Source organism: Lissotriton vulgaris, chromosome 7 (assembly GCF_964263255.1).
Source record: "Lissotriton vulgaris chromosome 7, aLisVul1.2, whole genome shotgun sequence".
Taxonomy (NCBI): Eukaryota; Metazoa; Chordata; class Amphibia; order Caudata; family Salamandridae; genus Lissotriton; species Lissotriton vulgaris.
In genome coordinates this window covers 1,045,245,420-1,045,270,541 of record NC_141695.1, presented here as the reverse complement: position 1 = coordinate 1,045,270,541, position 25,122 = coordinate 1,045,245,420, and the positions used below count along the sequence as shown (strand labels likewise).

At 48.7% G+C, this 25,122-nt stretch overlaps 1 protein-coding gene and 1 pseudogene across 1 annotated transcript in view; both read right to left on the bottom strand.

Moving 5' to 3' along the window:
- The window catches only part of PKD2L2 (polycystin 2 like 2, transient receptor potential cation channel), a 1,643,803-nt gene that overhangs the window by 707,429 nt on the left and 911,252 nt on the right, over window positions 1–25,122 (bottom strand). The gene's annotated exons all lie outside the window — the stretch shown is intronic.
- LOC147702902 (uncharacterized) lies at window positions 12,220–15,229 on the bottom strand (annotated as a pseudogene).

Here is a 25,122-nt window from a genome sequence, read left to right as displayed (position 1 = left end):
GACTCATTTATGCTTTAGCAGAAAAGGAGAATAAATACTTAAGAGACTACCTAGACAAATATCAAGTCAATGGTTTAATCCGACCTTCCACGTCACCAGCGGCCTCTCTTCTATTTTTTGTACAAAAGGCTAATGGCGAGCTCCGCTCCTGCATAGACTTTAGAGCCCTCAACAAAATCACAGTGAAAAATAAGTATCCACTCCCACTCATCCCTGTTATCTTAGATCAGGTCAAAAAGGCAGTTGTATACACAAAACTAGATCTAAAAGGAGCATATCATCTTGTGCGAATGTGGACAGGAGATGAGTGGAAAACGGCATTTAAAACCAGATTCAGGCTTTTTGAATACACCGTAATGCTGTTTGGGCTTTGTAACACCCCAGCGGCGTTTTAATTTTTTCTGAATTACATATTACGAGATTTCTTAGATAAATTCGTCATTGTGTATATAGACAATATTTTAATCTACTCTTCTTCTAAAGAATTGCACGAACAACATGTCATGACCATCCTGGAACAACTACTGAAACACGGCTTATATTGGAAACTAAACAAATGTGACTTCCATATCACTGAAGTTGAATTCCTAGGTGTCATACTAACTCCTGGGGGCTTTCAAATGGCACAAAGGAAAATTCAAGCTGTGCTTAATTGGCCAAGCCCAAAAACTGTATGTGATGTCCAGTGTTTTTTGGGTTTTGCGAACTTTTATAGACGGTTCATTGCTCACTTTTCTCAAACCATAGCCCCAATTACTCATTTATTGAGAAAAAAGGTTCCTTTTCAATGGAACTCTGATGCTCAAAAGGCTGAAACTAGCTTTTACTTCTGCTCCTGTTCTAGTCCACCCAAACCCAGAACAGCCTTTTATTGTTGAGGCGGATGCCTCTGATATAGCACTTGGTGCTTTCCTGTCACAAAGAAACTCAAACAGAGGTCAAATGCATCCAGTAGCCTTTATGTAAAAAGAAATGATCTCCAGCAGAAAGGAATTATACCATCGCCAAGAAAGAGCTGGCGATAAAGGAAGCATTTAAAGAATGGAGACGCCATCTACTAGGAGCTAGATATCCCATCATTGTATTCATTGATCACAGCAATTTACAATTTATGAAAACTGCATGAATATTGACTCCACGTCAACTATGATGGATGCTCTTTTTCTCTGAATATGACTTTCTGGTCACGTTACGTCTAAGAATAGACAATAAAAAGGCCGATGCACTGACTTGTCATGATTCAACCCAAATCCCTTTGACTGAAAAAGCACAGGATATAATCAACCCGGAAAATTACTTTGCATCATTTCCACTGAAGACTTTTTGGGTTCAGTACAAGAACATTTCCCTGTCCAAATATGGAACAACTGGTTAAAAGAAGACACCAATAGACAGATCATCCAGGATCTACCATTTCATGAAACAGCCTTGTTTCTTCCAACAGAGCAATTACGAAAAACAGGCACCACAACCATCCATGTTCAGGACATCCCGGTAGACTGAAGACAACAACTGCAATTCAACAAAAATTCTGATGGCCCACCTTTAAGCAAGACATTGCACAATGGGTAACAAATTGTGAAATATGTGCTCGTAATAAAACTGAACATGGAAAACCCAGAGGTTTACTGCTTCCTTTGCAAACACCACAGAAACCTTGGGAGCATTGTTCTGTAGACTTTATCACTGATTTACCGAAAGACCAAGGTCACATATGTATTCTTGTGGTTGTGGGCAGTTTTTCCAAATTAAGACACTTCATAGCATGCAACAAAATGCCAACATTGAGAGAGCTAGCAAATATACTTCTCCATCATGTTGTCCGTTGCATGGAATTCCACCAAAAATTATTTCCGATCAAGGATCTCAACTCACTGCTACATTCTGGTCTCAATGGTGTCAAGCCTTACAAATCTCTACTGCATTATCCATGAGTTACCATCCACAGACCGATGGCCAAACTGAGAGACTCAATCAGACACTGAAACAATATCTGCGTTGTTATGTTAGTTCCACAAATAACTCATTGGTTCACTTACTCTGGTTAGAAGAAATTGCTTACAATGCAGCTCATCATACGTCATTGCAGACCTCTCCATTTTATTCCACGTATGAGTTTCACTCCTCGTATTTACCTATAATTCTTCCTGACCGACAAAGTCTAGTTCCATCAATCACTACAGGAATTAAGTAGATCCAAAAGGTTCATTCTCAGATAATTCAGCAACTAAATTTGGCAAAAGACAAATATAAACAATAAGCAGATAAGCACCACAAACCAGGTCCTAAATACATGGTGGGGGACAAGGTGTGGCTTTCCACAAAGAACATTGGATTCAAGAACAAAAAGACGTTTCATCCGAAATTCATTGGCCCTTTTGTCATCATAAAACAGATCAATCCTATTGCCTATCGATTACAATTACCGTCCTCCCTGAAAATCGATCCAGTTTTTCACACCTCATTGCTAAAACCTGCCCCTCAAACTTGTTCATCTCCACCTGACCTGATTATGGTGGATATTCACAACAAATTCGAGGTATGTCGCATTTTAGATTCTCGCAAACGTGGCTCCTCGCGCTTATGGTATCTTGTCTCTTGGAAAGGCTATGTTACTGAACATGACTCTTGGGAACCAGCACAGAATGTGCATGCACATCGGTTGGTGCGTAGTTTCCATGACTCCTTCCCTTGTAAACCCACCCCTAGAGACTGCTTGGGAGGGGGGAGTACTGTCATGGCTATGGGCTACGACTCTAGGGGCACCTCTACTCCACGCTTTGTCACTACCAGTGGGCATACATGCTTCCGTTCAATCTGTGGTTCACTTTGTGGCAAAATACACTGTGTATTTACTTTGGAACATTATCGGTGGGCTTGCACTCGATCCGGCCGCAGAACCGTAGTATTCTGAACTGTTCAAGTGACATGTGCTGGTATAATGTTATAGACATACACACTATGAACACTGTGTCCAAAAGGAATATAGCACATATTTGGATACTTTATAGGAACCTTGTGTCTTACTAAACATGAACGTTTTCATACTCAGACCAGACTGTTGCCTTTTATTTTATCATGTTTGAAATCTGTATTGTTTATGATGAAAGACTTAGTGCTGCTGCTAATGCTGCTGTTTCCTCCGCTTCAATAGATGCTTTGACATGCCCCTTACTGAGACGCGCTGCACCGTAACTTCCATCTTTGTCGGCTCCCCACTATAAAAGGGAACCACGCCCTTTGAATTGCGCTCGTTATGCTCTTCCTCTCCTGCTGGCCGCTGCTAGTTTTTTCCGTTGGTCGAGCAACGAAGTTGGATCCCGAATTCTTTCCATCCCTTTAGCGCGGTGAGTTACAAATCGGAGGCACAGAGAAAACATGACTTACAAAGGCAGCTCCTCGTCTAGAATCGGGGTAAGATACCTTGTTGTTTTCTCTGAGAAATCAAGCAGAATATCTTTGAACTATGTTAGCAACTGAACATTTGCATAGCAGTGAAAGGTTTTAAACTCAGAACCTTTTGACAATTGCTACACCGTGAACCCTGAATAGTTTGAAGGTTAATTTTTGGAACTCTTGAAGGTAACAAACCTTTGAAAAAGAACTTGACTTTGGATAACTTATTTTCTTGTAAAAAGTTGTGAGGCAGGTCCTTCATATTCATAATAAAAGGAACTTGGGATAAAAGACTTTAAAGGAATAAGGCTGTGATGGGGATAGCTTCTTTACAAATATCTTTTAACAAAAAGCATCAAGGTTAAGGTATACATCATGAATATGTCTCATATGTCTTCCACAGTATTTACGTACCACCAGGCCTTACCTTCAGTTTAAAGCAGTGAGGGAAACTCAGGTAAATGTTTGAACAAGAATATATAGAATTCATCCTTGAAAAAACAGTCATTCTGTTTCATATTGTCATTATTTCTATTTTCAGATCTCCTTCCCTGCTGTTCCTACCCCCAACACCCTTTCCCCCGCCTGGCCACTCTAATATTCTGTGTCTTAATGACAATCAGACTTGGAGCTGCCTGGAGGTGGATCCTTCTATTATCGCGCAAGCTCTGAGGAACATCAGTCTCCTGACAGAACGGCACCGCTTTTTAAATGAGAAATGCCGCACCCCTGGAAAAGGCAGAATACGAGGAGAAGTACCTATGCGAGGCCCATCTTGTGGTTAACTAAGGGTGTTTATGGGGGTGGGTATCTGTTTCCTGTAGCATAGCTATGCTGACCTGGTGTCTGTCTACATAGGCCAGTATGTGTCGATTCTTTCTGGGATCTCCTAGCCCTCTAACATTCCAAGTGAGGAGACTCAGTCCCGCTACAGTATTGGTCTTTTGTCCCTCCCCTGCCATCACCCCACCTCCTGTATATGCACTGGCATGTCAAGTCTGCACTGATGACTGCAGGTGAGCTCTTCCCATACAGTCTGGTTATATGGACTAGCACGAAAAACACCAATTTGGTAATGTCTACTTTTCTTCCCCAACATTCTCCAACAACGACGGCCCCAACTTGCTGTGTATAGTACCCTCCCCCTGAACCCCTCCCAATACATCTGAAAACATTTTAAATATTTGCGTTACCATGTCTCTGAGTGAGTAGAGCTCCCGCCCTGTTATTAGGTTAAATGTCATTCCTAACCAAGGGAAATCCCAATACAGAAACAGGCCTACACAGTGCAGCAGCAAATTCAAGAAAAAATAAATCTTAGAGACATTAGTGGTCTTTGGTGACAGTATCCTACTATTAAAACAACAGATGCGATCGCCTAACAAAACAAACCCCGTAAGTGGAGAAGAGGGGTGCTCCCTAGAAGATGTGTGTCCCGGGGGGGCGTGACGGCTCCTTTTACACCATACTGTTGTGTAGAAGGAGGCCCTGAAATGCTATTACTGTATTCAATAGGGTCCTCACCATCCATAAGAAAAGTCTACAGAAAGGGCAGATTGCAATACATTAATTGTATTTAGTGGTACCTGTGTAGTAAAGCAAATATCTATGCCGACAGGGTCAGCATGGCTACCTGGCGTTGTCTGCGTGTTCATCTGTAGTCAGTCTTTTCAGTCTTATTCTTGATGCATCGGGATGCCTCTGCCGCTCATCAGGAATTGCTCAGCTCTCTTTGCTGCTAACACTGTTTTTTTAAAGCAGTCTGCGGTCTGTTGTGGGGTGGGGCAGAGCTGCTGTTTATCATCGTAAGTGATCCGTAGTCGTGCAGGATATAGCATTGCATATTCCACTCCTTCCTTCTGGAGTTTCTTTTTGATGGGAGAACATTTCTTTTGCACTTCCTGAAAATTTAAAGTAAAGTTGGGGTAAAGTGAAATAGCGTTGTTTTCGAGGACATCTTTCTATTCTCTTGCTTTACGCAGGGCTGTGTCGCGGTCACGATAGTTGAGCAGTCTCGCGACTATGGGTCGAAGCGGTGCACGTAGCGGAGGCCTTGGCGCCAATGTGTGGTGCTCCCTTTCCACAATGAGCATCCTGGAGCACATCTCCAGGCCGAAGCATGCAGTGAGCAGCCGCTCCACATATTCTTCAAGCCTTCTCGTGTTAGTGGCCTCGGGGACACCAGTCATGCGTATGTTGCTACGCCGTGAGCTGGCTTCAATGTCCTCATTTTTAGCTTCAATCACCTTCAGCAGTTTGTCAATGTCTGTGAGCTGTCCCGCCGCTTGCGTATGATCGTCTTCTAGGGTTGAGATACGTGCTTCAGCCTCCTTGATTCTCCTAACCTGTTTTTCGATCTTCTGTGAAATCTTGTCCATTCTGGCGTGCATGGAATCCATCTTTCCCTCTATGGAGGCAAAGCTTGCTTTCATTGTGTGGAGCAACGTTTTCGTGTCTACCTTATCTTTGCCCTGCGCCTTTTGACCCACTTTATCTCGGTCAGGGACGGGTGGTTGTCCTCTGGGCATCCTGCGGGAGTCAAAGTTGAGTTTGGGCTGTTTGCCATCCAGATTCCCCATTGCTCTGCCTGCTAGGCAGATGGGAGTCGCTTCCACCCTCACTGAGCCAGCCCTCCCTCCGCCCGTCCCAGATGTAGCAGGTTATTATGAGCGTTTCAGGAACTAGTTGACGTGAGCGGCTTCTCTGCCCGGCCGTGCAGAGGTGGGAGCGCTGTTTCAGTGCCCTTTGCTCCCCGTCTCAGGATAGCTGTAGGTCTACGGTTCCAATGCGGGCAGTTGTCCAGCGTATAGCGACTGGGTCCAAGGCCTGGGCCAGACAGGGGCTCGGAAATGTGGCCACGTTTCCCTCAGCTAATGGATGGGACGCTTGAGGTATTCCCCCAGGGCGATCGTATAGTGGAGCAGAGAGTGTGGTTAGACCACCACTCACCTGGCAGCACTCGCACAGTTTCTGTAGCTGCCTAATCTCCAAACTGGATGGTCCGAGTGCGCAGCGTGGCTCAGGGGCAGTGAACTTAGGTCATTCCTCCTCCATAGTGGTCAAGCTCACGGGGACTGAGGCGAGCACAGCTGCTTACAGGATAGATTAGGGCCACTCTCTTGTAGTGGGTCAGGGTAGTGCCAGGCGGGGTGCCTCATCAAACCCCTGTTGATGTAGCAGCAACAGCCAGGCAGGGTATGCGCGCTCCTCCGGTAGTGGGGAGCATGTGAGGGCTGGCCCAGTGAATCAGAAGGTCTCTTGCTCCAGTCCGTAGTGTCCTCTTGCAGAGTATAATCCCCCGGTCGATGTTGTCTATTGGCAGTCACTGGGGTCGAGTGCAAACCCGCCTGTCAGCAGACCCCCAGTAGATCCAATCGCGTTGTGGTGGGCGCTGCTGTTAGGAACTCTTGTGTGTCAAAGCTTGGATCACAACGCGTGTTATAATGGCGGTGTGTGCAACGTGGACACATGCTCTCAGGCACACTCACCAGCTTACACAAAATGGAGAGGCTAAACTGTGCAGTCGTGGCAATTCAATTTCAAATATTTTTTTTCCTGTTTGTCCCGTGTCAAGTTCCTCCTCTGTCCCTCCACCCTCAAGGGATCGCCGAGACAGTGCCGGCCTTTACGCAGATCAAAGGCCAGTTGGCAGGATTAGCTTCCCGCTGTAGGCCGCTCTCACTCCGGGAAGGCCGCAATCTCTGGCCTTGCGTGATTGCAATCTGCGCCGGAGCCTCTCAATGACTGCTTGGAGAACGCCCGTGCAGGCGCGGCCGTGCGTCTCCTCCGCACTCCCACGACTCAGCACGCCTTACCGAGTATATGCCGCTCCGGCTCAGCAATCTCGCCCAGCAGTGGCTGTTGGTCTGTCCCAGCAGGGATCCTCCAGGCTCTGTCGGCAGCGGGGCAGCCTAGTTAGTCACGGCCCCATCATCCGTTGTGCTTCTTAAAGGCCTCAATTGAAATCTGCAGTCCACAGGGTTATCGCAGCCTCTGGCATCTCACAGACAGATTGGTTCACCTCCGATTTGCTTTCCAGTTCAATTAGGGCTATTGATGGAAAGGTATGCCACCGGATTGAGGATAAATGAAGAATAATTCAGGCAGGGCTGATGGAGCCTCACTAAGGTGCAGCCATCTTGTCGCATGCCTTCTAGCGTCTCTAAGCTGGATATTTTATCTGTAATATTTGCACACGTACAGGTGATCATCTAGTTATAACTATCAGCTTGTGCCCTTATTACCAAGTTTGTTAAATTTAGTATTTTGTAGTATATCCCTGCTCCATAGAGAGTAAGAGTGTTCAATAAGTCCACTTGGATATTTAATTTATCAGTATGGTAATTTAGGGCGTTAGTTATAGTATCCGTAGTAATAAGCAAACTGCCCCATATTCCTGAATGAAGCTCTGCATAATCCTCATCTGTTCTTCTTCCCACTGAAAAGTTTGTATCATATTCAGCCAGTAAGGATAGATCATCTGAATTAAGAGGATTATTCATAGAGTTGGCATTCAACGATTTATTTGACAAATATACACACTTTGAGGTTGATTACGATGGCGGACGGAAGGACGAACGCCGGCCTAGAGTATGCGGAAAATGCCTTTTACAGTCCGCCAGCCGCAGCTAGTCCGTCCCCCATATTAGGATGGGAAGCACTGTCAAATTTCCGTACGCCGCAGAAGATTATGCACTGCCGCGGAAATACACCCGACCCTGCGGTGGACGTACCCAATCCAGAGACACCCCCGTACGGAATGACGTCTCGACCGTCCTCAAAATCACGATGGCAGAAACAACATAGCAAATCGCTGTGGAAAAAACACCAGCCTGAACACGGCAGATTCACCACAGCGGAGAGGCAAAACATTGCAGAGATACCCACCACAGGCAGACCGCCGTCATAAACCCAGCTCTACACGCATTTTCGCTACTCTTCATGCTCCACCACCAGCAAGTCATGGACCGTCGTCGACGACGACGCAGGTACGCAAACTAACCAACCGCTGTCAGAAGGGGAGTGCCTGCTAGGGCTGTGACGTGGGGAGGGGGAGGGGCATGTTGGGGGTCAATAATGTATGGTAAACGTATGCATGCAGGTAAGTCAACATATAAATAAATCGAACGAATATCGTAGCGTCCACTGCATCGCATTTGGGTATGCAGTGCACACAAAGAAAATCTCATGAGCAACATATATGTTCACTTACCTGCAAACATCCATCATCCATACATTACTAACCCTCAATGCCCCTCCCCCTCCCCACAACACCACCCCGGCAGGTACTCCCCTGCCGACCACGGTTACAACACACACACCACACACGTGTCAGAGCCCCTGCCCACAACAGAACACCAGCTCTGGACATGAAAACACATGCATGCACCACAAGCAAAACCACCTGGGCACAACAGACCCCACTCACCCAGAACACACAAGCACCGCTAACAAACAGCCACACCACGGACAACGCAACAGAGCAGAGCAGACGACGAAAACCATGCCCACAATCAACTAGGCAGGCAGGCAGGAATGGCTAGGCCACACAGCTCACAGGCCCACGTACACACATCAACACACAAGGCATACCACACATAAGGAGACATGCTGGCCCACCCTCAGGCCAACCCCACACTTACCCCACTAACAGACAGGGGCCCATACACCACACACCACAAAAAACAACACTGCTGCACACACATAAACAACCAACACACACACGATGAGCCCTGACATGTACACTGACAAAGTCGACACTGAACAACCTACTGTGTACCCACAAATCATGAGTGTGACACATGCACCAAATGAAAAACATCCACATAACCTGCAGTGCATGGGAAGCACTGTTGTCCCAAAATAAGCCTCAGAGTGCCTCCTCCACCCTTACACAGTCCACAGCCACATTGTAATGACTATCCCAGCCAAACTAAAGGAAACAGTACTGGGCAATGGTAATGGTAATGTGAAAGTGGCAGACACAGCATTCACGACAGCACCAATATATCAGCAATGCAAGGAGGCAACCAGGAAAGACACAGAGAAACCACTACACAGGAGTAACTTGCTTTATTGCACATAATAGAGGTTGACTCCTAGAGTAGCCAGGAGCATGGCCACTGGATAGAACAGAGCAGGTACATCTGAGGCAGCACATGAGAGGGGCAACGAGCATCAACAGTCCATGGCACAGAATAGGTACATCTGAGGCAGCACATGAGAGGGGCAACGAGCATCAACAGTCCATGGCACAGAACAGAGCAGGTACATCTGAGGCAGCACATGAGAGGGGCAACGAGCATCAACAGTCCATGGCACAGAACAGAGCAGGTACATCTGAGGCAGCACATTAGAGGGGCTAAGTGCATCAACAGTCCATGGCACAGAGCAGGTACATCTGAGGCAGCACATGAGAGGGGCAACGAGCATCAACAGTCCATGGCACAGAGCAGGTACATCTGAGGCAGCACATGAGAGGGGCTAAGTGCATCAACAGGCCATGGCACAGAACAGAGCAGGTACATCTGAGGCAGCACATGAGAGGGGCTAAGTGCATCAACAGGTCATGGCACAGAACAGAGCAGGTACATCTGAGGCAGCACATGAGAGGGGCAATGAGCATCAACAGTCCATTGCACAGAACAGAGCAGGTACATCTGAGGCATCACATGAGAGGGGCTAAGTGCATCAACTGTCCATGGCACGGAACAGAGCAGGTACATCTGAGGCAGCACATGAGAGGGGCTAAGTGCATCAACAGGCCATGGCACAGAACAGAGCAGGTACATCTGAGGCAGCACATGAGAGGGGCTAAGTGAATATTCAGAATATTCAGAAAGTTTTATTTGCATAATTAATTAAAATTATTACAAAATTTACATGATAAAATTACAATACAAGTTTAAAAACTGCAGTTATGTCTCTCTCTCTCTGTTTTGTTAGGGCCTGTGCATGTCAGGTCTTTAGATTAAAAGGGCCCCTGGTGGCCCGCCAATTGGCAGATCCTCCTGTTCAATTGATTCTAAGGTTTTTTTTGCTTCAGCCAGAAATTTGACCCCCTGGCAAGCCAGGATTATAGAAGATCCTGCAAGCCGGCTTGTAACTGCATGTCTGCAGGAACGAATTTTTAGCTTGTTGAAGATAGGTTTCAATAAAAGTCGTCTCTGACTTATCAGGGCCAGACATGTGCAAAAAAGGTGTACAAGTGATTCCATTTTATACCCACAGAGGCAACATTTTTCCGTCTGGTCAGACGGTTTCCTGTACGGTAGCAGGTCCTTTGCCACGTGCATCCCCATCCGATAGGCTAGAAATTCTTTTTTTAGGTGACCGCTGAAGTGTGTTACTAAATATGCAAGTGGTTTTAAGGTTTTAAAAGAGTTCATGATGGTCCAGCTGTGCCGTCGTTTTGCCAATAGATCTTTATCCTCCAAAAAGGATTTCCTTTTTGCTGCTGCATTAGCTTGTGTGCTTAGGCTAGCTTTATCTGTCCCAGATTTCCAGGCTGGTTCCAGCTCCAACTTTTCCACACAGAGTTTCAGGTACTTTCCCCAGATGTTCGGTGTATCGGTTTCCCCCTGTTTTTTTATTTTTCCTCTCAACTCAGCCAGTCAAGTGAATCGGGGTCTGCTGCTCGAAGTTTACAACAGAGTTTCACGAAGCCGCTCATGCTCCGAAACTTCTGGTTTAGCAGGCCGAATTCAAACCTAACTTGAGAGGCCGAGGCGGATTTGTAGTTTTTTATCTGTAGAACGTTTAAAAGTTCAACCTCTTTGCCACACCACGTAACTAGGCCGCAAGTTAGGGTGGGCATAATTTGTGCTGCCATTTTTTTGGTAGGTGGTTATAATTTGGACAAACCATTTTGTTTTTTAGAGAATGGTACGCGAAGATTAAGGATTCTGCTTTTGCTTTTAGTGCGGTTCTGTTATCCTTATGGCTTTCACCTTTTGTTAATGTTATTCCCAAGTACTTGTAATACTCTTGTTCTTTCACTATTACCCCTTGGGCCGTCCATTTGTACTTTAGTTTTTCCGGATCCACGAGCCGAACCACTTTTTCTTTGTTTAGTTCGAGGCTTTCTCGTTCTAAATACGATGTTAGTTTGTTGATGGCTCTTTGTAGGCCAATTGGTGTTTGACTCAACAAAACTATATCGTCTGCGTATTGTAAGAAGTGTATTGATTTGTTTGCCAAAGAAGGAGGGCGACTGTCTGCTGAGATGATCTCACTTGTGAGGTCAGAGAGAAAAGATTGAAGAGGGTGGGAGCTAATACGCAACCTTGTTTTAGGCCTTGATGTGTTTGAATGCTCCCCCTTGTACTGCCTCCCTTACCTAATTTCACTCTTGCCAAGGTGTGAAGATGAAGGGCTATGATGGCTGTTAAGAGTTGGTATGGCATTCCCCAGGTCTCTAATTTTCTCCACAGGCGCTCTCTGTTCACCCGGTCGAAGGCTGACTTGATGTCTATGAAACAGGCGTACAAACGAATGCCTTTCGCTACAGCAGTGTCCCTTAGGATAGACAGGCAAGTTAGGTTGATTATTGTTCCCATTCCTTGCCTGAATCCTGTTTGAAATAATGGCATGATCCTTCTTTCTGTTATCCATGCTTGTAGTTCAAGTAGAAGGCAGGAGGCGTAGAGTTTAGCTTCAACGTCTATTAATGATATCAGTCTGTAATTAGTGGGGTTACGATGATCGCCGTGCTTAAAAATGGGATGGATAATACTACCGTTCCAGAATGCTGATAATTCTATTTGTCTGTATATTTGATTGAACAGTGGCATTAGGGTCTCTGACCACAGATCTGGATCATGTTTAAAGATTCAGTTCGGCAGGCCATTTGGGCCTGCTGAGCCCTCTGACTTTAATCTTAAAATAATTTTGCGTAATTCCTTTGCGGAGGTAAGGTCGTCTGGCTCCTTCTGCACGTAGTCTCGCTCCTTGTAGTTTACTCTTTTTAGATTTTCCGAATTATCTTTAGCTGCCCATGAGCCGTTTGCATGGCCTTGATCTGAATTGCTGTACAAAGCTTGTACATGTCTAGTCCAGGTTTCAGCTCCAACCCCGGCTTCTTGTTGGAGTTTTACCCCTTGATTTAAGTCATTTATGATACCCCAGAAGTCTCGGCTGTTTTGGTGTTTGCCCGCTATTAACAGTTTGTTCCAGGTAGTTTCTTTATATTTATACTTTGCGGCCCTCAGTGCCTTCCTGTAGATACTCCTGGCAACCCTTAGTTTGGATTTATTTACCACTGATCCTGATGTTTTTTGGCTTGCTAGTATTCGAGCCTCCCTTGCTACCATTCTTTTTTTAGCTCTTAGCTCCGAATCAAACCAAGGCTCCTTCTTAATATTAAATTTGCTACGGGTGCCCTGGCCTTACTGGGAATTTATCCTGCAGGACCTGAATCATTTGCTCCCAGTTAAATACTCGTTCCTCTTCCTTTTGTGTTCCAAGATGTGCCAAATGAGTTTTTACTAGGTCCGTAATTTTACCCAGTTCTTTTACTGCGCCATTTTAGTTTCCTCAGATTGAATTTTGAAGCGTGGAGCAGGAGGGAGTTCGTTGTTGGCGCCGTACTTGGAGCAGGATTCAGCCTTATTAGTTGTGGAAAATGGTCGCTTTCTGCCTGCTGTTCTATGTGAAAGGATTCGATACTGGGAAGTAACTCGTCACTTACTATTGAATAGTCAATTATTGAGTGCGCCCTGCCACTGAAATATGTGACGGCTGCCGGCCTATCCCCCTTGTTGTTGCCATTCAGGATTGATAATCCATATTGAATTAGGCTGGATGCTAACTTTTTTCCACTACTGTCAGTGAACTTCTTCACCTTCGCTTTATTGTAGTCAATGAGCACATTGTTAAAATCTCCTGAGATAACCAATGGGTGCAGTGGATAGGTCCTTTGCATGGCCTTAATAAGTGACAGCAGAGTTGCGTGCTTTTCTTTTTGAGATTTTTTATCTGGATGAATGTAGACGTTAAATAATAACATTTGCCATAGTTTTGTCCCCCGCGACGGGGTTTCGATAATTCTGATCACTTGGGCCCACTTCAGGCCCACATCTATCTCCTCTGAACACCAGTTGTATTTGTGGGTTATGTATGTCGATAGTCCGCCCTGGGGGTGTCCATGCTTTGAAAGGCTTTCTGCATATATGTGATGTCCCTTAAAACCTGGAATTGGTTAGGGTTGTAATATCCATGACTCCTGGGTCATGATTATGTCTTGTCGTAGGAAGAATGCTAGGGTTTCGTGATCGTGGGCTATTTCTCAAAATCAGTGCACCTTCCATGAACAGATTGAAACTATTGATTTCTTCGTTAGATTTTGGAGGGGCGTCTCATTCCGTAAGGTTACTGAAGGATTTGGGGCTGGGTTAGGTAGCTTTGTTGCTCAGGACATTAGGTACCCAAGATCAGTCCGTTCTGTGTGCATGATGGAGACCGGTTGTTTGTTGTGGGTGACTTGTTCTTGGTGGCTCTGGCGTGGATGCTCAGGCAACGCGTAGGCAAGAGGCTTGTTGACTTGTTCTCCCCTGCCCCTTTTTTTGCTCACGAGTATTAATTTGTAAGGGGTAGGGGTACGTCGGGCGCTTATGTCGTATTATAGATATACCCCATGATTCAAATTGTTGTCTTGTGAGGTAAATCCTTTCTACTAGGTCCCTTGAGGTCCAAGTTGTAACTGTTTCTTCGATTGCCTCATTAATTACATTTTGCTTGAATTCGACAGAGTACAGGTCCTGGGAAGTAATTTCTTTTAGGCCCGATGTTTCATTGAATAATTTTAATAAGTTCCCTCGATTCAAGATGTCTTGGGGCCCCCTTGTAAGATATTCTGGGATAAAGGTTAGTTTTAAGTCAAATAGTTCTTGAACGTTGCTTGGCTCCTTTTGAATTGAGCCTGCATAACACGATGGCAGATTGTGAGGTTGGGTACTTTCGCACACAGATTGGTTCTTTTTATGTTCTTGCTCATTCTGTACAGACTCAGATCTATTTACATTTTTCTGGGTTAATACTGCGTTGGTTAGCTTCATGGGGGCCATACTTTGCTCCGTACGAATTAACGAACATTTGCGTTCCTTTTCCAAGACAGTAATTCGCATTGGGGTTGACACGATTTTGGTTTCTGGTGCTGCTGCTGGTCCAATTGCCTCATATAGCTTTCCTCCAACTGTTGTAGATATTTGTTGTTCAATTATGTGTTTTGTACCAGGGTTGGAGTCCTTTTTGTGAGTACGTTTTATGTACAAGCTTATTTTCTCCAGGGGTGACGGCGGCTCGGTTTGCTCCCACCCTCCTGGAACGTCCTTTGTGTTGGTTTACTTTTTTCTCTTTCCTGCTTTTGCGCTAATGATTGCTGGATCGGTCTAATTTCCTTTCGGCTAATGGCGCCTAAGGATGGGGATGAAGTTGAATTAGCTCCAGTCCTGGGGCCTTCACCCCTTGGTGTTTTTGATATATTTTATGTGTCGAATCGGTCTGTGAATATTTCCTCACCTGTAGGCGACCCATTTGAAAAGTTTTTTTTTTTTTCGTGGTGGTTTTTGGATTGAAATATAGGGAAATCTACGTTTGGTTGTTTCTTGTACTTGAGCCTGGCCTTCCTTGACCTTTTTCTTTGCCGCTCTGTTGGCTTATCATTAGTAATGGAATTTTGGATAGATTGTATTTCATCCAAGTCTAAGGCTTTTTTGCCTAGGTCGCCCTCCTTTGGTGCTTGTTCACGATCCATTACATGTTTGGTTCTTATGAGGCCCTCAAGCTTTTTCTTGGGTAGTTGGACTTTATTCGTAATAGGCTTGGTTTCCGTCATCTGGCTGTGGCCGCTCGCTTATTTAACCACCCCTAGAATGTCCTTCAAAATGTCCGGGAGGCTTGCTAGCTTTTCGATTATACTACCACATCCACAGTTTCCTTGTTGATTACTCCGGTTTGTGTTAAGCTCTGATTTTCCGTGTGTTGTTATGAGCGTTGATAGGGAGTCCAGTTTTGCGTTTATGCCCGAGATGTGTCCAGCCACAAATGTGATAAGGTCAATCTGGACTTCCATTTTATTAGATTGATAATTCAGCACCCTTATCGCTTGCTCCAAAGTGCTTAGCAAAGCTTGAGTCCATGGAGTGGAGGGCTCGTCTTTTTGAATTTTACTTATGTCTTTGGGGTCCAGATCCGACGTGTTCCCTGATGAAATTCCAATTGGCGCAGCATAGATGGAGTGTAATTTATTTGCCTGCACGATAATGCTGTCATTTGCGCAAGCGCTTTGTTGGCTTCTTTGTGTCTTACAGTCCCGGGGGGTTGAGACCAGCATACCTGGACTCAGATGACGGTCGTCAAAACCATGTTCTGGTCGTGGTACTCTCCCTTGCGAATCAATGTACTTTGAAATTCTCTCTGTAAGTTCCTCAAGTTGAGAATCGTTAGGTAAAAAAAGGGACTTTATCCATGAGTCCCCTTCTTGCCCAGATGAGTTGGATAGGTTTTTGGGCCCTATGGTTTCTTCCTGTGCACCCATGATTGCCATTGTATGGTCACTGGCTTCAGTTGGCTCCGCGAGTATCACATTTTTTTGCATGTCCGGCCTGATGTCTTTTGCTGGGCAGTTGTCTGAGTTGTTCTTTACGACTATACTTCCCCTTGTTTCATTTGGAGCTACGGGAGTATTGGGACAGTGCACCTGGGCGGTTACTAATGTCTGATTGCCTTGGAGAGGCGGACCCGTGCGTGATTTTGGTGATTGACGCCCCAAGTCCTCGCTTACCTTGTTCTGCAGGTTGTTTGCCAGTGGGGAGGGGCCATTCAGTGGCGCAATGGGGCTTGGTAGTTTACTAGCCTCAGCGGTTGGAGCGTAGATTGCTGCCATTGGGTCCTTAAGGTAAAAGAACTTTAGAAGACCCAATTTCTGTCTGACTTCTGATTTTAACTCAGGAGTTGGTGCTGATACCAACCTCTCCCTTGAGGTTGCATCGGACCCTTTTTCCAATGGCATTGTCACTTCCGCAGTTGTTTTCCTTGATTTTTTGGGGGATTGTTTACTTTCCGCTAGTTGGCGCACTTTCCCTGATCTCATTTCCCCAAGCGGGACCTCACAAGCCTTTTGGCCCTATTTGGGGGTCTGGTTGTGTTAAATGAAAATAATGGTGATAATCTTTATCGAGGGTGGACTTGGCTAGTGTGAGTACTTGTCTGGGACGGGTAGATTACAGACTGTATGTGGATATGAGGACTACCCGGCCGGTTTGGTGGGGGGGGTCAGAGTGCCTACAATCAATTTAAGTCTATATCCTGCCGTCAAGGGGTTTCTGTCTCCAGGATCTCCAGATCCTCCAGATCCTCCCCACCTCTGCTCACGCTGACCCTCTTACCACTCTTGGGGCAGCCGTCTGCTGCTTGCACTGCGGTGCTGCTTGGCTCTTGCAAATGCTCCTGCGCTCCTGCTGGCTTTCGTGGTGGGGCTGGGCAGGCCTGACGGTGGGGGCCCGGGGGTTCGGGGTGCCCGGCGAGGCTTCAGTTGCAGCTGCTCTTTCTGGCGTTTTGACGTTCTGGCATTGCTGGCGAGACGACTCACTGCTGCTTTCTACTCGGTTGTGCCGGGTCAGTTTATAAAACTCAAGGCCGTTGACCGCTGCCAACCGCCGGCTCTCAGCTACTCTCCGCTGTAGTGGAAGAGGTCAGTTTCCGGTCTCAAAACCACCAACTCGTAAGACTGTGAGACTGTGGCTCAGGAAGGCACTGGACGGGGAATCATGCCGGCCAGCTGCTTTTAGAATACATCTGCGGTTACCCCTGGCTGGAGCTTCGGCGGTGTTGTTATCTCAGCGCGACCGAAGTCAGCGCTCACAGCCGCCCGCAGCTCTCCGCTTGTCAGGGTACCGCTCAGTAACTCTCCGACGGTTAGTTCCCCTACTGCTACTGTAGCAGTGCTGGTTCTCCCAGCATTCGATCAGGTGCTTGCAGTTTTCGCGGCTGCTGTAAATGGCCGCCGCTGGGTGCCTGCCGGGTGGGTCCCGGGGTCCCCGGACTGGCTCAAGTTTAGCCCCCGCCTGGTTCCCCCGCCTGGTTCAGCTCGGTAGAATCAGCGGCTCGGTAGAAGCAGCGGCTCGGCAAGGGTTCCTCAAGCTCCTGGCTTAAAGCTTCCAGCTTCTCCCGGCCTGTCCCCGGGCTCCTCTTGCGGCTCCTCTTGCGGCTCTGACCACTCGCCACTCGCCACTCGCCGCTCACTTCAGCCTTCTGCCTCAAGCTTTTTGCTCGGTGTTTCTGTCCCCCCACCATGGCGGAGATAGGTGGATAGGTGGGGATAGCTGTTGGATTGCAGTGGATTGCGGTGATGTTGGAGGAGCAGAGGGGTGGAAGGACAGAGGAACAGCTACTTTCCCACTACGCTCGACTCCGCGTTCGTCTCGTCTCCGCTGCTGTCCACTGTCCCCAAACCACAAACGGGAGGAACAGACCTCCGGCCACAAAACAGAGGAAAGGGCAGAGGAGCTGCTTTCCCACTCAGCTCTGCTTGGTTCCGGTGCTGCCGCTCGCTCGTCTTCTCGCTGTGCTGCTGGCTGGCTGCCGGGCGATCGCAAAACCTGGACTTTGGAGAGGGGCTAAGTGCATCAACAGGCCATGGTACAGAGCAGGTACATCTGAGGCAGCACAAGGACGTGTGTAATGCGCACCTTCCCATGGACAATAATAATGCAAGGGTGGTTACAATGAACATTCCAGTCATCAATTACAATGACATTTCATGTGATGGGAACTGCACCTCACAGCAGTGAATCAGGTGGACTGTGTGAGCTCGTAGCTTCGGACACAGTCGCAGGATCTGAACCACAGGATTGGGAGATACAGCCCCAGTACTAGTGACTGACACATGAGCCATAGACCCAGACACACTGACAGCACCAGATACAGGAGTGTGAGACACAGCCACAGATCTAGTGACTGACACCTGAGCCATAGACCCAGACACACTTGCAGCACCAGGAACAGGAGTGTGAGACACAGGCACAGATCTTGTGACTGATACCTGAGCCATAGATGCAGACACACTGGCAGCACCAGCTACAGGAGTGTGAGACACAGCCACAGATCTAGTGACTGACACATGAACCATAGACCCAGACACACTGGCAGCACCAGATACAGGAGTGTGAGACACAGCCACAGCTGTAGTGACTGACACATGAGCCATAGACCCAGACACACTGCCAGGACATGTCCCTGTACAGTGACCAACAAATACCATGCCAGCATCTGGGACATGCGAGTGGCGGACACACACAGTGGCAGTACCTGAAACAGGAGAAGGCACAACTGACACAGTGCCACTGTCTGACACATGAGAGTGAACTGCAGCTGACCCACTAGGACCACTGAAATGATGAGCAACAGGGCTGTATGGGCAGGAGGCAGGGTGACTCTGGGAGCTGGGGACAGCTGTACTGGAGCAACATTGGGGTGGTCAGGCGTCACCGGTGTGTGTTTCCGTTTCTTTGGGATATGTAAGGGCACCCTGGACATGACTGGACTGGTAAGTGGTGCGGGCTCATCTGAAACATCACCCATCAAAGGTGGATCCTGTGCTGGTGGGGGTCTGCTCTCTGGGGACGTGCTGGACCCTGCTTGACGTTTGCTCTGGCCCTGCCTTCTGCCCTCTGCATCATGTGTAATGGGGGATGCAACAACAGTGTACTCCTTCCTCTGCTTCACCGGGGTGTGGATGGGAGTAGAGGTATGGGGGGACTCCACCTCTGACACATGTGGTCTACGTTCCTTCACCAACACCAGCTTCAGGGGATGCAGGGGTGATGTATGCCTGTCCTTGGTGGATGTCCTGTCCATGGGAGAAGCCTTGGCCCTGGGAGTTGCCTGCTCCCTGGGAGGTGCCTTGGCCGTGGGAGAAGCCTCGGCCTTAGGAGGTGTCCTGTCTTTGGAATGTGCCTTATCCGTGGGCGATGCTCTGTCCCTGGGAGGTGCCCTGTCCTTTGTAGTGTCCCTGTCCTTGGGAGTGTCCCTGTCCTTGGGAGGTGCCCTGTCCTTGGGAGGTGCCCTGTCCTTGGGAGTGTCCCTGTCCTTGGGAGTGTCCCTGTCCTTGGGAGTGTCCCTGTCCTTGTGAGGTGCCCTGTCCTTGGGAGGTGCCCTGGCCTTTGTAGTGTCCCTGTCCTTGGGAGCGTCCCTGTCCTTTGTAGTGTCCCTGTCCTTGGGAGGTGCCCTGTCCTTCGTAGTGTCCCTGCCCTTGGGAGTGTCCCTGTCCTTGGGAGTGTCCCTGTCCTTGGGAGGTGCCCTGTCCTTGGGAAGTGCCCTGTCCTTGCGAAGTGCCCTGTCCTTGGGAGGTACCCTGTCCTTTGTAGTGTCCCTGTCCTTGGGAGGTGCCCTTGCCTTGGGAGTACTTTTTGAGGGGGATGCCTGTGTGCCATGTGAATCCCTGTCCCCCAACACCCCTTGAGGATCCTGTGTCAACTCCTGGGTAGCTGGTGTCGTGTTCTGTGAAAGTTTTCCCTGTCCCAGGAGATCGTGTCTGTGGCCTCCGTGCACTGCCTTGCTGCCTGTGCCTGCTTCTAATGCAATACCCAGAAAATTAGGCCTGTTCTGAAATGTCACTCTCCCCTGAGTCATTAAGTGGTGTGGATGGGGTAACTGATGTAGAACCTTGTCGATGAAACTGTTGAATGGCTGCAGACACTGTGTTTGATAATGACTGTACGGTTCTGTGTGGATCAGCAACATCGCCATGCATCCCCTCCATGAATGCTGCCACCTGACCCAACTTCCTATCGTGGTCCAGGAATGCATTAATCATGTTTGTCTGCCAAACACACAGCTGTCGCAGCAGATCAACCTCCTCAGCACTAAGGGCAGTTTGTGTCACAGGGGCAGGAGCAGGGGTGCCTGCACCGAAGGCCACTCTGCTCCCCCTACTCTGGCGAGCACGAGCAGTACTTGTTTCAGTTGGTGGCAGTGTGGGCCCAGTGTGCTGTGTACCGACTGAAGGGGTAGATTGTACACACCCTGTCTCCACCAACAGTGCAGACTCACCACCACTGTCTGAAGATGAGGACGATGGACTCTCCACATGTGAGTCCTCATGGACAGTTCTGCCCCCCTCTCCGGGCTGCTCTCTTCAGTCTGCATGAGTGTGATCTGTGATCCGGATGCATTGCCACCACTAAGCTCTGTCGTTTGTGGGTCAGTGCCCTCGTCCAAAGCTGAAAATGAGAGAAAAGAGGTATACCCAAGTGCCACACTCACGTACTGCAAATTGCAAAATCCAAACTTCCTTGACTGCTGACCAACATGTAGCACCCATCCTGCACATGAACCACCCCTACCAGACATCCTCATGTCAAAGAACCGGGGGTGCATGTAAAACATGCACATCAAACAAACAGGGCAAGTGAATGCAGACCACCACACATGTGATGCCATGGGACCACAGACCTCAATGGCATGTCCTGGGACCCTGCACTACAATGCAACTGGTATGTCCACCTGGCTGACATGTATGCTAACGCTCATTCCGCTAATGGCACCAACATGCAATTGCAGCACAACATATACACCACGGATGTCACTACTGTGTCCGAGCAGCAATACATGCATGCACTCACAAGTCACAAACCCATTCAGTGTGCTTACCGCTAGTTTGCTGCTGCTCCCCTCTCAACCGGGCGGACAGGTCAGGATGTGTCATAGCTATGATACAGAGCATTTGAGGGGTCATGGTCGGTCGTGCAAGCCGTCCTGATCTGGGAATCAGTCCCAGTGTCATCTCTGCCACATTCTTGCTGAGCCTGGAGATGTCGTCCCACCGCTGGTGGCAGTGTGTGTGTCGCCTATTGCACACCCCCTTTGCCCGTACATCACGTGCTATGGTCCTCCACACGGCCTTGCGAAGGTGCAGCTTGACCTACAATGATGAGAGGCAAGAGGGGGCAAGTCAGTGAACAGTTGGCCATTCACATAGATAGAAGGTACTGGTATCTTTCAGCAGCCATGCACAGTCCAACATATGTGAAGGACAGGTCAATATGTCATTAGTCCATCATGGAAAACAGGTGAGGTACACACCCACAAGATAGATGTGATCAGTCATGACACAGCACAGCCACAACACTATACATGTCATGTTTGTCTCCCCTCAAAGATAAAACTTCGCAGCATGGAGGTCAATCAGTCAGTGACAGAACCAGGAACACATCACAGTGTGCCTGCCATGCTGGGACATACCCACACTGCCTCCCACAGCACACCGCCAAGATTGCAGAGGCCAGGAGTCAGTGACCACCTCATGCACACCAACATGTCCCCCAATGCACTCACCACCTGTCCTGGGGCACCGTAGAGCCGTTCATTGTGGCGGAGCACACCGTCCACAACGACCTCCAGCTCCGCTGCGGTGAAGGGACGAGACCGGATCTCTCCAACTCTCGGCATGGCAAGGTCAAGGACTGTGGCACAACAGCAGCAGTTGGTGGAGTGCTCAACAGCAGCAGGTAGAGGTGATGTGTGCAGGCAGCAGTGGCTGGAAGCAGTGGATGTGTGCTGCTCAAATTCACACATTTATAGGGCCCTGAGCTGATATCAGTGGCACACGTCTGCAGCAATTGGTGTTCCCGGGCTGCCTCATTCAAAATGAACCAATGACTGGCCCTGCTGTGGCGGTGCACGGCTTCCGCTATTTTTTAAATCGCTTAGGCATCCCGCGTTACCTGTTTCCATTGGCTACATGTGCAAGGTCCATCACGGTCACACACCGCGATGGTGCATCATTTGAAAATCTTCACTCACTGGTATCACAATGGCGGAGCATGCATTCCGCGGGGGCAGGGCAGGCTAACACATACATTTGAATGTGCAAGTGGAAATGGCAGTTTGTATCCCCCCGTTCAGTCACATGGCAGCACCCACCGCAGACCGCCGGGTGCGGTCGGTCACCCGCTGCCAGGTGCAGGCGGTCACCCACCGCCTGGTGCGGGCGGTCACCCGCTGCCGGGTGCGGGCAGTGGGCGACTGCCCTGTGTATTGATGTTACCCTGGCATGGATGGCCATGGCCGGTCACCCACCGCCTGGTGCGGGCGGTCGCCAACCACCGGGTGCGGGCGCTGGGTGACCGCCCTGTGTGTTGATGTTACCCTGGCATGGATGGCCATGGCCGGTCACCCACTGCCTGGTGTGGGCGGTCACCCACCGCCTGGTGCGGGTGGTCACCCACTGCCGGGTGCGGGTGGTGGGTGACCGCCCTGTGTATTGATGTTACCCTGGCATGGATGGGAATGGCCGGTCACCCACCGTCGGCTGCGGGTGGTGGGTGCTGCCATGTGACTGAAAGGGGGATACCAACTGCCATTTCCACTTGCACATTCAAATGTATGTGTTAGCCTGCCCCACCCCCGCGGAATGCGTGCTTCGCCATTGTGATGCCAGTGAGTGAAGATTTTCAAATGATGCACCATCGCGGTAGCGCGCACATGTGGTTGGCGGTGTGTGACCGTGATGGACCTTGACCATGCAGCCAATGGTACGCACAATTGCAGTATCAAGGATCATCTTCTGTGATGGCGGAAGGCGTACCCGGATGCTGTGTGTAGACACACTGCATGTCTCCACACACATGTAATGATTATAGGTGTACATGAGTGTCAGGCCATGTCCATAAAGCGTCAAAATTTGTTATGTCATGTAAATGTCCCCTGTCCACGTGTCACATTAATGTCCATTTGTTGCATGTGTGATCATATTAATGACCTTGCCAGTGCTTTACAAAGGACAGTGATGTCAGCCCAAGTTGCGTCAGATATGCATGGCTATGTGGTGACATCTTGTTTTTGAGGTCACACGTTTCAAATTGTACACATCTACACAGTCCATTAAGGCTGTGTACCCACATTTTGAAGCAGTCGTGAGTGAGTGTTTTGTGTGTGCAAGTAGCAATGATGGGGGTATACATGCTTTCTGTGTATGCGTCTGTGTATCGTCTGTTGTATGTCCATGGCTGTCATGTGAGGATGCACAGCATTGTTGTTGGGGGCATGGGTGCATGAAGACAAGGAGTATGTGTTCTATGTTCATGTTGTGAGTGCACATCCATGTGTGTCTGTGGGGATGATTGTCCACACATGGGCCCTCAGTCATGTGATGTTGGGTGTTCTTTCAACATGTGGGCACGTACCATTGGACATGTTTGCACACAGGATGTTGTTTGTGGGGGAACAGTGTGTGTGTAGTTAGCTGTAGTGCCTTATATTTCTGTCACGTCACACATACAATCATTGTCTGCAACTTGTATTATTTGTATTGTGTTGGTCAAGATGTGATAGTGTGGCACAGCTGTGCCGTGTTGGACAATTGACATCTGCTACCATCTACTCCCACACAGGAGGGCTCCAAATGAGCATCAACCATACACTGTGCTGAAGGACATGGTTGAAGAGGAGGTGATCCGCAAATTCCGGCTTGACCGACCGACATTGCAGGATCTTGTAGCACGATTGGCACCTCATCTGCTGCCAAGCAGGCCATATCATGGAGCAATTACACCCACAGCAAAGGTGATGGCGGCACTTCAGTTCTTCACGACAGGCACATTCCAGTACACAGTTGGTCATGCCGGGGGGATGTCCCAATCCATGTTCAGCATGGTACTGCGGGATGTGCTGGAAGCCATGATGCGTTACAAGGATGATTGCATCCATTTCCCACGTCCGGCAGAGCTGGCTGCAGTGAAAGGGGACTTCTATGCCCTGGGTCAGATTCCACACGTAGTGGGTTCCATCGATGGCACACATATTGGTCTGGTTCCACTCCAGGCATGTGAACCCATCTATTGCAATCGGAAGCCCTACCATTCAATCAATGTGCAAGTGGTGTGCCTGGCTGACAACATCATCTCCCATATGTGTGCCAGATTTCCAGGGTCCGCACATGACTCACACATCCTGCGGAGCAGCATTGTCCCCCAACTGATGGCTAATCTGCGTCAAGAATGTGCGTGGCATGACTTGATTGATTGATTGATGTAGGTGAGTGTGCTGTGATGACTACTGTGTTGTATTCGCGCCATGCTGTTCCCACCAGTCCTGGTAATGATGTATGTATCTGTCATCCCCCCAACTCGGTGACTCTGCATACCCAAACTGCCCGTGGCTGCTAAGCCCCCTACGGAATCCTACTACCCGAGGTGAAATGCGCTATAATGAGGCCCATGGGAAGACACGTCGGGTGGTGGAACGTACGTTTGGACTGCTGAAGTCTAGGTTTCGCTGTCTGGATAAAACCGGAGGGGCCCTGCTATACTCACCCGGCAAAGTATGGGGGCCTGTTGGGAGTTGTAGTGCTGGACTCACCCCACCCTCCCTGTACACATGGGGGCCTGTTGAAAGTTGTAGTGCTGGACCCACCCCCACCCTCCCTGTAGACATGGGGGCTTGTTGGGAGTTGTAGTGCTGGACCCACCCCCACCCCTACCCTCCCTGTAGACATGGGGGCCTGTTGGGAGTTGTAGTGCTGGACCCACCCCCACCCTCCCTGTACACATGGGTGCCTGTTGGGAGTTGTAGTGCTGGACCCACCCCCACCCTCCCTGTAGACATGGGGGCCTGTTGGGAGTTGTAGTGCTGGACCCACCCTCACCCTCACCCTCCCTGTAGACATGGGGGCCTGTTGGGAGTTGTAGTGCTGGATCAACCCCCACCCCCACCCTCCCTGTAGACATG